At 41.8% G+C, this 14,589-nt stretch overlaps 1 pseudogene; it reads left to right on the top strand.

Moving 5' to 3' along the window:
* The first annotated feature begins 1,002 nt into the window (after positions 1-1,002).
* Positions 1,003-6,582, top strand: LOC101024577 (annotated as a pseudogene).
* Positions 6,583-14,589: the final 8,007 nt, after the last annotated feature.

Below are 14,589 nucleotides of genomic sequence, written 5' to 3'. Positions count from 1 at the left end.
ATATTTTTTTTATTTTTTTGTAAGGATGTGGTCTCGCTTTGTTGCCCAGGCCAGCCTTGAACGCTTCAAGCAATCCTTCCATTTTGGCCTACCAAAGTGCTGGGATTCCAGGTGTGAGCCACCACGACTGGCCTACAAAAAACTATTAGAACTAAAAAAAAAAAAAGTCAACCAGTTTGTAAGATACAAACTCAATATACAGAAAGCAGTTATATTTCTATACACATGTAATGTACAATCCAAAAATTGAATTAAGAAGGTATCCCATTAAAAAAGCTTCAAAAAGAATAAAATACTAAGGAATACATTTAACAAAAATAAATAAATAGAAATCATACTCTAAAAATTATAAAACATTGTTCAAAGAAATTAAAGATCTAAATAAAGTGAAAGGTAGATATACCCTGCTCATGTATTGGAAAGACTTAATTTCTTTTTTTTTTTTTTAAGATGGAGTCTCGCTCTATCACCAGGCTAGCATGTAGTGGCGTTATCTTGTCTCACTGCAACCTCTGCCTCCTGGCAGAGATTCTCTTCAAGCGATTCTCTTGCCTCAGCCTCCCGAGTAGCTGGAATTACAGGCATCCGCCACCATGCCTGGCTAATTTTTGTATTTTTAGTAGAGATGGAGTTTTGCCATATTGGCCAGGCTGGCCTCGAACTCCTGACCTCAGGTGATCTTCCTGCCTTGGCCTCCCAAAGTGCTGGGATTACAGGCATGAGCCACTGCGTCTGGCCCAAGATCTAATATTTTTAAGATAGCAATTCTCCTCAAATTCATCTACAGATGCAATGTAATCAGTACCAAAATCCCAGTCAGGGCTGGGGACGGTGGCTCACCCCTGTTATTTCAGCACTTTGGGAGGCCACAGGTGAGAGGATTGCTTGAGGCCAGGAGTTTGAGACCAGCCTGGGCAACAAAATGAGACCCCAATTTCTGCAAGAAATACACACACGTTAAAAAAAAAAAAAAAAAAAAAACTCAGTCAACTTTTTTCCCAGAAATTTATTTGCAGATTTTAAAATTCATATGAAAATTCAAGGGACCCAGAATAGCTAAACGACCTCAAGAAAGAGGAACAGAATAGAGTGGAGCTCAGAGCTGTGGAGGGGAATGAAGCTGAGCAGCTGGGTCAGCCTGGCCAAACCAGTGGAGCAGAGACATGGGTCAAGCGGTGGTGAACGTGTGCTTTTGACACATTAGACACTTTTTTGATCATGGATGATGAACATATACCCGATTTTTCAAGTCTAAAGGATGAAACTACTTATTGGAAGGAAATGTCCTTGAAGTATAAACATAGCTTCCAGGAAGCTTGAGATGAGTTAGTTGAATTTCAGGAAGGAAGCAGAGATTTAGAAGCAGACTTGGCAGCACAATTAGCACAGCCTGAACAAAGAAATAGAAACTTGCAATTTTATAGCCAAAGACTGAAATATGAAGTGGAGGCATTAAAGGAGAAACCAGAACATCAACATGCACAGAGCTACAAGCAGGTCTCAATATTAGATGATTTAAGTCAGATGTGGGCCATTAAGGTGTGGTTGCTTAAGTATGTGAGGGAGCTGGAACAGGCCAATGATGACCTGGAGCAAGCAAAAAGGGCAATAATAGTTTCACTAAAAGACTTTGGTTTTTTTGTTTGTTTGTTTGTTTGTATTTTTGGTTTTTTTTGAGACAGAGTCTTGCTCTGTTGCCCAGGCTGGAGTGCAGTGGTGAGATCTTGGCTCACTGCAACTTCCACCTCCGAGATTCACCATGTTGACCAGGCTGGTCTCGAACTCCTGACCTCAAGTAATCCACCCGCCTCAGCCTCCCAAAGTGCTGGGATTACAGGTGTGAGCCACTGCACCGGCCTTCCCTGGAAGACTAAGAACAAAGGCTAAATCAGGCCATTGAGTGAAATGCATTTTTAGAAAGTGAACTTCATGAAAAGGAATGTTGTCGGTCTCTGTACAGAGGTTAAAAGATGAAGCAAGGTATTTAAGGGCAAGAACTAGCAGTTCAGGAAAGGAAATAACCAGAAAGTTGGCTCCTGCTTCTCCAACTCTAGATGGTGAAAAGATAGATTCCGCTGTCCAAGGATGACTCTTTTTGCCAGCCACTCCTGTTGGCAAAGGAAAAGAAAACAGTTTTCCTTCCCGAAAGCTACACTAAGTGGTTTTCCTACCAGTCCACTAACTCCTTCTGCTGGGCTATCAGCATTAACCACCAAGGGCGATCTCTTAGGAAAAATAGGGACTTTACGATCCTAATTAGCAGCTTGCAGAAATTTTGCAAAGGACCAAACGTGAAAGTCCTATATTTCAGGAAATGTTAACAATGTGGTGCTGAATACCAGTTGCACACCATTCTCCCAATCAGATGAAGGGCAAGAAAAAGTCACATTTCCAGCCAGGCATGGTGGCTCACACCTGTAATCCCAGCAGTTTGGGAGGCCGAGGCAGGCAGATGACTTAAGGTCAGGAGCTCAAGACCAGCCTGGCCAACATGGTGAAACCCCATCTCTGCTATAATTACAAAAATTTGCTGGGCATGGTGGTGGGCACCTGTAATGCCAGCTACTCAAGAGGCTGAGGCACAAGAATCACTTGAACCCAGGAAGCGGAGGTTGCAGTGAGCCCAGATCGCACCACTGCACTCCAGCCTGGGTGACAGAATGAGACTCTGTCTCAAAAACAAAAACAAAAACAAAACAAAACAAAGGCCAGGCATGGTGGCTCGTGCCTGTAATCCCAGCACTTTGGGAGGCCAAGGAAGTCAGATCACTTGAGGCCAGGAGTTCGAGACCAGCCTGGGCAACATGATGAAATCTCATCTCTACTAAAAATACAGTAATGAGCCCGGCGTGGTGGCACATGCCTGTCGTCCCAGCTACTGGGGAGGCTGAGGCAGGAGAATCGCTTGAACCCAGGAGGCGGAGGTTGCAGTGAGCTGAGATCGTGCCACTGCACTCCAGCCTGGGCAACAGAATAAGACTGTCTCAAAAAAAAAAAAAAAAGAAAAGAAAAGAAAAGAAAAGAAAAACTCACATTTCCTATGTTGTTCACAATGCAGTAAACAGCTTTAATCCAGCTCCTCCTTCTCCTGGTCTGCGCTCCTCATGCCTGTTGCCAGCACTGGGTATGCTGCCTTTCAGTGTGAATGCTTGGCCTCCAAGTGGGGGCTCTTGCCTTCCTCCAACAACCCAATACACCCGTGCCTCACTCCTTGGTGCCGGGGCCCAGCCCCATGCCCCTCCAACTGCCTTCCCACGGCTGGCAGGGGGCAGGCTGCATACAGCAGTGGCCACTGGGCCCTGCCCAGTCCCAGGACTCTGCACAATATCAATGCTGGCTATTTTCTCTTCTTACCATAGTGAAGTTGGTTTCACATGATTGCACTTGTGTGGGTCACAAGGTGATACATATGTGTATTACTTGGTCACTGGATGGAGAAGTACCCTTTCATCACACCTGCCTCATAGCCCCCACTCTGCTGTACTGATAGGATTTAGTTGTGTCTAGGACATTGCAAATCTTCTAGAAGTTCTCCACCAAATCAGGTCAATGTGTGCCTTCTTTCTGAGATCCCACTGAAGCATCGTCAGTGCTCATGATCATGTGTCCCCCAACTCCACCCCTCACTATTTGGGCCTGTTTCTGGCAAAGAGTCAGGAAGGTTACTGAATTAGGAAACATTTTCTGGACCTTCTGATTTTACTTAAGCAGTTACCATTCCACGGACTTGCCTCCCAAAGCAGCAAAATGCCTGTTGGAGCCCCAGATGGCAGGAGCCTCTGGGGCCTAGGCACACAGGCTAAGCCTCTGTACTGTCTTCTTCTCCGTGTGCCTCAGACTTGCGGGGTGGAAGGCTGGCAGGCAACCTCTCACCAGCTTTCCAGTCCTTTAGGTCTATGACATCTTCAGACCTTTTTTCTCCTCTAAGGGCCAGCCCAGTTGATTTTGGAAGGGTTGAATGGCCTGACTCCAGGGCTGGCTGGTGCCGGCTCCTGGGGGGCAGACTCACCAAAAAGTGGTTGTCTCTGGGCATCGCTTGATCATTCTCATGCTGCATTTAGTGTTTACATTTACTTTATTGTATTGGGTTGGTGTAAAAGTAATTGTGGTTTTGCCATTACTTTTAATAAATGAAATGCATTTTTAGACAGTGAACTTCATGAAAAGGAATGTTGTTGGTATCTGTACAGAGTTTAAAATATGAAGCAAGAGATTTAAGGGCAATTACTTTCGCACCAACCTAATACGTAGGTTTGTAAACATGACTAAGATATTTGTACATAACTTATGTTTTGTAGATTTTATTTATTTAAAACTTATATGGCATGTTAATGACTTATGATAGTATCCTACTCTGGGCAGCTGTGTAGGATCATAACACGGTTAAAAAAATACTTCCCCTCAGAAGTCTTTTAGTGTAGATACAATAAATTTCATAGAAAAAAAAGAGGAACAGAGTTGGAGAACCCACACTTTCTGATTTTAAAATTCACTACAAAAGTACAACAAACAAAACTGTGTTGTATTGGCATAAGAATAGACATATAGATCAATGAAATTTAATTGAGAGTTCAGAAATAAACCTTTACTTTGATGGTCAATTGATTTCAACAAGGATACCAAAACAATTCACGGGGGGAATGAGTAGTGTTTTCAACACATGATGTTGGAATAACAGAATATCCAGCTGCAAAAGTTGAACTTAGACCTTATATTATACCATATATGAAAGTTAACTCAAAATTGATAATAAACCTAAAAGTAGGTGCTAAAACAATAAAATTTTCAGAGGAAAATGTAACTGCAAATCTTCATGACCTTAGGTTAGGTATGATACCAAAAGCACAAGCAACAAAAGATAACCAATAATAATTTATTCACCATGCATCCTTTGATGCATGAAATTAGAAATTTTCATGCATCAACAAATACTGCCATGTTTTCTATGTGTCTCTCAAAAGTTTATGTGTCAGAAACTTTTTTTTTTTTTTTGAGACAGAATCTCACTCTGTCGCCCAGGCTGGAGTGCAGTGGTGCCACTATGGCTCACTGGGCTCACCTGGAATTCCAGGTGTCAGCCACTGTGCCTAGCCTATGTGTTGGGAACTTAATCCTTTTTCCCTCATGGATGGATTAGTATCACTATCGTGGGAGTGGGCTTGTTAACATGAGAGTGACTTTGCTATAAAAGCAAGCTTTCTGTGGCCTCTTGCTCTTGTCCTCTAGCCATGTGATGCCCTCTGCCATGTTATGACACAGTAAGAAGGCCCTCACCCAAATGCTGGTGCAATGCTCTTGGACTCCCTAGCCTCCAGAACCATGAACTAAATAAACTTATTTTCTCTATAAATTACCCAGTCTGTGGCATTGTTATAGCAACAGAAAATGAACTAAGATAGATACCATAAAGAAGTTGAAAAAGCAACCCACAAAATGAGAGAAAATATTTGCAAAGTGTATTTCTGACAAGAAACTTGTATCTATAATATATAAGGAACTCTTAAAAACTCAACAATAAAAAGACAAATAACTCAATTTAAAAATAGATAGAGGATTTGAATAGATATCTCTCCAAAGAAGCTACATAAATTGTCATTAAGGAAATGAAAAGATGCTCAACACCGTGTAATTGTGATATCTGTGACATATGTGAAATGCAAATCAAATCCAAAATTATATATCACTTCACACCCACTAGGGGACAGCTATAATTGAAAATATATGTAATAACATATGTTGGTAAGGATGTGAAAAAAATTGAAGGCCTCATACATTGCTAGTGGAAATGTAAAATGGCATAGATATTTTGGTAAATGGCTTGAAAGTTCCTCAAAAGGTTAAATACGGAGTAACCATAAGACTCAGCAATTTCACTCCTAGATACATACTCAAGAGCAATGAAAACTTATGTCCATGTACTACATGCAAAAGTTCACAGCAGCATTACTGAAAAATGGAAATAACCAAATGTCCATGAATTGATGAATGGGTAAGCAAAACATGGCATGTCTGTACAATGGAATATTATTCAGCTGTAAAAAGGAATTAAATACTACATTCATGCTACAGCATGGATGAAACTTGAAAACACTATGCTAAGTGAAAGAAGCCCACATATTGTATGATTCTATTTATATAAAATGTGCAGAACAGGCAAATGTAGGTTACTGGTTGCCCAGCGCTGGTGGTGGGCAATGGGGGATTTGAGGATGATGGCTAAGGGGTGCAGAGTTCTTGTCTGGGACAATGAAAGTGTTATAATATTGATTGTGGTGATAGATGCATATCTCTGTGAATATATCAAATATCATTCAATTGTACACTTGAAAGGAGTGAATCATAGGACATGTGAATTATATTGCAATAAAGCTGTTACAAAATCCCTGAAGTTTTATTTATTCGCTTAGGCTTTCCAGGGAAGGCATCAGACTCAGAATTAATTTGTTTTTTGAGACAAGGTCTCATTCTGTTGCGTAGGCTAGAGTTCAATGGTTCAATTGTAGCTCACTGCAGCCTTAACTTCCTGGGTTCAAGTCATTCTCCCACCTCAGCTTCCTGAGTAGCTGGGACAGGCATGCACCACCATATTTGGCTAATTATTAAGTTTTTTGCAGAGACAGGTTCTTGCCATCCTGCCCAAACTGATCTCAAACTCCTGGCTCAAGCAATCTTCCCACCTTTGCCTCCCAATGTGCTGGGATTACAAGCGTGGGCCACCACACTTGGCCCTGAAGTTTCTTTTTCTTTTTCTTTTTCTTTTTCTTTTCTTTTCTCTTCTCTTCTCTTCTCTTCTCTTTTCTTTTCTTTTCTTTTCTTTCTTTTGAGACAGGGTCTCACTCTGTCGCCCAGGCTAGAGTTCAGTGGCGTGATCACAGCTTACTGCAGCCTCAACCTCCCTGGGCTCAGGTGATCCTCCCACCTCAGCCTCTGGAGTAGCTGGGACCACAGTCACTATGCCTGGCTAATTTTTTGTATTTTTTGTAGAGATGGAGTTTCACTGTGTTTCCCTGGCTGGTCTCAAACTCCTGAGCTCAAGCAATCCACCCGCCTTGGCCTCCCAAAGTGCGGGGGTTATAGATGTGAGCCACCATGCCTGGCCCCACTGAAGTTTTAATAAAGCTATTTTCAGACATAAAACCACTGAAATAATTCATTTCCAGTAGACACACACTACAAAAAATACTTTTAAAATTTCTTCAAGTGGTAGACAAATGACACCAGTTGGAAACCTGGATCTATACACAGAATACACAGAAATGAAAAGCATTAGAAAGGGTAATTACGTGTGTGAATAGAAAGACTTTTATTTCTTATTATTTAAATAAAATAACAAGTCTTAAATAAAATAATAACAAAAGACTTAATAATTAGCCGAATATGGTGGTGCGTACCTGTGGTCCCGGCTACTCGGGAGGCTGAGGTGGGAGAATGACTTGAAGGCTGCAGTGAGCTACAATTGCACCACTGAACTCTAGCCATGTTGCTGCTTTTTAAACTGACTGTTTAAAAAGCAGCAACATGGCTGGGTAAGGTGGCTTACCTGTAATTCAAGCACTTTGGAAGGCCTGAGGTGGGAGGATCACTTGAGCCTAGGAGTTGAGACAAGACTAGGCAATATAATGAGGCCTTGTCTCTACAAAATACATATATATATATAATATGTACTATGTATATTAGTACTATATATATTATATATAGCACTCCTCTCTCAGTAATTGATAGAACAAGTAGGCAGAAAATCTGTAAGAACATAGATAACATGAAGTACATTATCAACCAACTTGACCTAATTGGTAACACTCCACCCAGCAACAGCAGAAGAGACATTCTTTCCAAGTGCACTTGAATCATTCACCAACACAGACTATATTCTAAGTCATAAAACAAAACTTAACAAATTTAAAAGAATATAAGCCACACAAAATATGTTCTCAAACCAGAAGGAAACTAAATGAGAAGTTGATAACAAAATGATACCTTGAAAAATTCCCAAATATTTGGAAACTAAACAGCATAGGTTTTTTTTTTTTTTTGCTTTGTTTTGTTTTTGTTTTCGTTTGTTTGTTTGTTTGTTTTTGAGACAAGATCTCATTCTGCTGCACAGGCTAGGGTGCAGTGGCACCGTCATAACTCACTGTAACCTTGAACTCCTGGTCTCAAGTGGTCCACCCAATTCAGCCTCCAGAGTAGCTGGGACTACAGGTGTGTGAAACCATGCCAGGCTAATTTTTAAACTTTTTGTAGAGATGGGGTTTCTCCATGTTACCCAGGCTGGCCTCGAACTTCTGGGCTCAAGTGATCCTCCTGCCTCAACCTCCCAAAGTACTGGGATTACAGGCAGGAACAACCGTGTCAGACTGGTTTCTGCATTTTTAAGGTCTGTAAAACCCAAAACAAAAAGACATAAAGAATAATGTGCAGGCCGGGCGCGGTGGCTCACGCCTGTAATCCCAGCACTTTGGGAGGCCGAGGCGGGCGGATCACAAGGTCAGGAGATCGAGACCACAGTGAAACCCCGTCTCTACTAAAAATACAAAAAATTAGCCGGGCGCGGTTGTGGGCGCCTGTAGTCCCAGCTACTCGGGAGGCTGAGGCAGGAGAATGGCGTGAACCCGGGAGGCGGAGCTTGCAAGTGAGCCGAGATCGCGCCACTGCACTCCAGCCTGGGCGACAGAGACGATTGACTCTGTCTACATAACCTAAAACATTTACTAGCTAGCCTTTTACAGAAAATATTTGTCAACTTTTGATTTAGAGGATTGCTTCTCTGATAGTTGTTTGTTTGTTTGTTTTTGAAATGGAGTCTCACTCTGAAGCCCAGGCTGGAGTGCACTGGCACGATCTCGGCTCACTGCAACCTCTGCTTCCTGGGTTCAAGCGATTCTCATGCCTCAGCCTATGGAGTAGCTGGGATTATGGGCATGTGCCACCCCGCCCGGCTAAGCTTTGCATTTTTAGTAGAGACATGGTTTTGCTATTTTGGCCAGGCTGGTCTCGAACTCCTGACCTCAAGTGATTCGCCCGCCTCGGCCTCCCAAAGTGCTGGGATTACAGGAGTGACTCATGGTGCCAGCCTGATTCTCTGATAGTTTTAAATGTATTTTTACATAGTCATTGTTCTGATGAGGTTTCCTAAATTCTCTTGGGTCAGTTTGAACACTTAAATTTTTCTAAGAAACAGTCTATCTCCTTGACGCTTTCAAGCTTATTTGCACAGATTTGTACATAGCACTCTCATGTAAATTAAAAATAAAAACCAATTTTCCATTATTATTCTTGGCCTAAATTTCAATTCCATCTTTACCACTAACCAAATTTCCGAGCAATTTGGAGCAAATAATTTACCTCTTTAGAGTCTCATTTTCTTGCAAAATGGAAACAAGAATAAAACCTACCTCATAGAAATTTTGTGAAGATAAGGTACAAAAATGTATGTGAAATTAGTTTGTAAAATAGTAGAGTTCATGCAGATGTTAGTTAATATTTTTAATCTGCTAGGAGACTTAAATGCAGTCATTTCGTGTATGTGAACTTTTCCTTTTACTCTTGAGATGTTATCCTTGAGTAGGAAGATGTGGGATCAAACCTAGTGTATAAGTGACTTAGATAATACAGATGGTTGTGAGGAGCAATGGCAGAGAATGTGCTTATGGATACTAACAAGTGGGTACATGTGTGGTCAATAGAAGGTCTCTTTGGACTGCTTTTATTTTCTCAGTGAATTAGGGGGCAAAGTTTTCATCTGAAATTCAGGATTGGAGAGGAGACATTGAAGTTTTGAGGAGAAAGAAGGTATGATATAATCTTTAGGTGAGTGGGCAAGTAAATGGACTTAAGAAATTTGTGTGATCACCAGGCAGCATTAAAGGTCTATGAAGCTTTGTGGTCCCTTAAAGTGAGACCAGTCAGCTAAGTTGTATGTTTTGCTCTGATAACATTTAGCTGACGATGCAAACACCAAGTATATAGAGTGTTGGGTTTAACCAGGTCTGTACTCTTGCCAAATGAGTGCAATAAAAGCAAAAGAGGGGTAAGGGAGTTGAGAATGTTGCAAATAAATGATTGTGGTGATTGCCAGTGGAGTTTAAACTGAATAAGGAGAGAAAAGTGGACATCAGGGGGATGAAAGACAGTAAAACTGTGGCAAATCAGTGGATTGTAGGTCTCAGTAGGATCAAAGTGTAGGAGTGAGATGGTCTTGTCTCCTTCCCTGAGCTTTTATCGCTTGCTTTTTCTTAGACCTCGTTTCACATACATTAAAGATTTGTGCTTTTCTGAGAATCTACACATAGACAGAGGTAGGAAATAATTTGGAGGGCTGGACTGAAGAATTAACTATATTTTAAATTTGTGTAGGCTGGGAGCAGTGGCTTACACCTGTAATCCCAGCACTTTGGGAGGCCAAGGCAGGAGAAGCACTTGAAGGCCTGAGTTTGAGGCTGCAGTGAGCCTCAAAAAATAAATAAACACACACACACACACACACACACATACATACATACATCTGCATCCAAGTAGTTCAGATATTAGAGAGTCATCTACTCATCCTAAGGGACTGCAGTGTGTTAGGAACTCAGTGGCCTCTGCTGCCCTTGGTCATGTCCACTCGCAGGAGTCTCTGTTCCCAATCTTATTAGAGAGGAAACTTTAAAATGATTCCTCGTGGTTCATCTTTCCTTCCTTTTTCTTTCCTTTTCCTTTTCTTTTTTTATATCTTTCTCTTTCTCTCTCTCTTTTTTTCTTTTCTTTCTTTCTTTTTTTTCTTTCTTTCTTTCTTTCTTGAGTTGCTCTGCTGCTTAGGCTGGAGGGCAGTGGACTCACTGCAGCCTCAACCTCCTGGGCTCAAGCAATCCTCCTGTCTCAGCCCCCCAAGTAGCTGGGACTTCAGGCACCTACCACCAGGCCCGGCTAATTTTTGTATTTTTTTGTAGATACGGGGTTTTGCCATGTTGCCCAGGTTGGTCTTGAACTCTTGGCTCAAGTGAGCTGCCTGCCTCAGCCTCCCAAAGTGCTGGGATTGCAGGCATGAGCCACCGCACCTGTGGAATTTGTATGCTTATTCACTACATCAAAAACACCTCGTGTGGTGTTTTTTATATTTAAGTTTACTTCAAACTTTAACATGGGAAGCATGGGAAGTATTGAGTTGCTGTTGCCCACTCCTAAGGGTGTCCTTTCCTTTGCTATTCTTCCTCTTTCCTTGTTAGGCTCATCCTTCTCAAGAAAGTGATGGGGGAGGGGTGGAAAGTATGAGTGTGTAGTACAATAGACACATTGCTCTTTGCACTGTGTGTCATTTTAATGGCAACCTAATTGCGTAGGTTTTGTTTGATTTTCAGAAGTGCACTTTTTAGATGCACTCATTCAGAACAAACATTGACCATACATTCGTCCACAGTGGCCCTATGTTTACCTTTTTTTCAGTTACAGAAAGGGGAGGCATTGCTGCCAAGAAGCGAGGTAGTGAAGGACCAGAAAAAGAAAGCAGAAGGAACAACAGAAAACAGTAGAGGAAGGAACATCTCCCATTGGCTAGCTACATACTAGCATTCACCACTCAGTTTATCCAAGTTCCATCTCACGCCTCAGCTTCCCTCAGCCCCTTGGCCTGACTTTGTTGACAGAATAGTTTTATGTCACCTTCCAACTGCCTGACCCCAACACTCCCCATCTCAATTCTCTATTCATGGGCCTTGCTCTCTCCAATCCATCACTGGCAGTGTGGGTTGATTTTGTCTTACTCAAAAACAAAAACATTCTGGCCAGGCGCAGTGGTTCACACCTGTAATCCCAGCCCTTTGGGAGGCCGAGGCAGGAGGATAACTTGAGGTCCGGAGTTCAAGACCAGCCTGGCCAACAAGGTAAAACCCGTCTCTGCTAAAAATACAAAAATTAGCCGGGTGTGGTGGCATGCACCTGTAATCTCAGCTACTCGGTAGGCTGCCACATGATAATCACCTGAACCTGGGAGGTGGCGGTTGCAGTGAGCTGAGATAACACCACTGCACTCCAGTCTGGGCAACAGAGAGAGCCTCTGTCTCAAAAAACATACACACACAAAAACAAAAAACAAAACAAAACATATTCTAACAGACACAGAACAGTTAACTTCATATTTTTACATAACTATGTGTTCTCAATTTTTACAAGGAATGTAATTTTTTTTGTGTAAAATTTTTATGTAAGAAAAAGTAAAAGTTCTTGTCCTACCATCCTTGTGTGGTATCTGTCTGTCTGTCTCTCACACAGGTCACTCAAGTTAATGGGAAAGAAAGAACAGGGGGCCAAATTCTGAAGTTATAAATAACAGAAAATAAAAGATCTTCTGTCTCCAGTGAGGGAATAGATGAGAGTCTGGAAGGGCAAAATCGGGTGGGGATGGGCAGCAGACATGTGTTTCCTTTTTTTTTTTTAATATTGATTGATTGATTGATTGATTGATTGGGATGGAGTCTTGCTCTGTTACCCAGGCTGGAGTGCAGTGGCTCGATCTTGGCTAATTGCAACCTCTGTCTCCTGAGTTTAAGCAATTCTCCTGCCTCAGCCTCCTGAGTAGCTGGGATTACAGGCACACACAACCATGTCTGGTTAATTTTTGTATTTTTAGTAGAGACGGGGTTTCCCCATATTGGCAGGGTTGGTCTTGAAACCAACCCGGTTTCTCAGATGATCCGCCCACCTCGGCTCCCAAAGTGCTGGGATTACAGGCGTGAGCCACCGCCCCTGGCCAAACATGTGTTTCTATTGTAAATATTAATAGCTAACATTTAACTCAGTCCTCAAAACTCTATTAGGCAGCTATTGTTATCTCCATTTTACCGATGATGAAACTGAGGCATGGAGAGATTTAGTAACTTGTCCAAAATGACACGATTTACTAATGATGGAGTTGAGTTTCAAACCCAGATAGTCTGGTTCCAGAGTTTGTCTGCTTATTTACTACATCAAGCTGCCTCTTTGAAAATGTAAATATAAAAAGTAAAGATAAAATGAAAGTAAAATTGCTTCCTTGACACTCCTACTACCACCACTGTTTTTCAGATGACTGTCGCCTTGCGTTTAGAGTAGGCATCAAATACCTTTCAAGCCCTGCCTTGTATTCTTTCCACCCACCACTCTGTAGGCAGGTTCAACCTGACAGTACTTTGCCTATACTGTGCTTTATCTCACAGAAGTCCACAGGCTTCTTCTTGCCTGTGGGAACCTGTTCTAATATTCTGAAGCATGCACAAGTCTGGAGGTGAAAGGAAATTAACACTGCAAGTAGTGACTGCTGACCAATGGGATACAGGAGCTGTAGAGAGATTCCTACTCTTCTGTCCCTCCAGTGGACAACTCTGAACCGCATTCTACATGGCTCCTCAGTGGGATTGACCCCCAGGTGCCCAGCTGGAAATATATTCTTTTAACGACTTTCCCTCCTTTTCTGCTTCAATCTTTCATGTTCCCCGTTCCTGTTACATGGGATGACTTTCCAATATCAACACTAACATGAAAGTCCTTGTCTCAGGCTGTGCCTTCTGGAGGAAATCCAGGAATAGACAGACAACTGCAGCAATAAGATATATTTTACTTTATTTTTAGCATTTTACTTTCTCATATGGTATATGCCCTTTTTTTTTTTTTTTTTTTTTTTTTTTTTTTTAATTGAGACAGCATCTCAGCATCTCAGCTCACTGAGATCCACCTCCCGGGTTCAAGCAATGCTCCTGTCTCAGTCTCCTGAGTAGCTGGGATTACAGGTGCCTGGCACCAAACCTGGCTGATTTTTCTATTTTTATTAGAGACGGGGTTTCACCATGTTGGCCAGGCCACATTGGCCTGACCTCAAGTGATTTGCCCACCTCAGCCTCCCAAAGTGCTGGGATTACAGGCGTGAGCCACCTCACCTGGCCTGATATATCCTCCCCTGCTCCACCCCTCAACTTTTATTTTTATTTTATTTTATTTTAGTTTTTTTGAGACGGAGTCTCACTCTGTCGCTTCAGGTTAGAGTGCAGTGGCACAATCTTGGCTCACCACAACCTCTGCCTCCCGAGTTCAAGTGATTCTCCTGCCTCAGTCTCCCAAGTAGCTGGGATTATAGGCCCCTGCCACCAAGCCTGGCTCATTTATGCTTATTTTTTGTACTTTTACTAGAGACAGGATTTCTCTATGTTGGCCAGGCAGGTCTCAAACTTCAGATCTCAAGTGATCTGCCCACTTTGGCCTCCCAAAGTGCTGAGATTACAGGTGTAAGCCACTGTGCCTAGCTTATATCCCCATTTTTTTTTTTTCATTGCATTGCTAACTATGAACAAATTTAACATGATTTACTGCAAACAATGTTTCATATTTAGTGAATGATGGAATTTAACCCTTTCTTTTTTTTTTTTATTGGCCACAATATGAAAATAGTATACTTTTTATTTTTTTATTTATTTTTTATTTATTTATTTTTTAATTTATTTATTATTATTATACTTTAAGTTGTAGGGTACATGTGCATAACGTGCAGGTTTGTTACATATGTATACTTGTGCCATGTTGGTGTGCACCCATCAACTCGTCATTTACATCAGGTATAACTCAATGCAATCCCTCCCCTCC

Source organism: Papio anubis, chromosome X (assembly GCF_008728515.1).
Source record: "Papio anubis isolate 15944 chromosome X, Panubis1.0, whole genome shotgun sequence".
Lineage (NCBI taxonomy): Eukaryota > Metazoa > Chordata > Mammalia > Primates > Cercopithecidae > Papio > Papio anubis.
The sequence above is the reverse complement of the archived record's forward strand: the minus strand, read 5'-3'. Positions and strand labels throughout refer to the sequence as shown.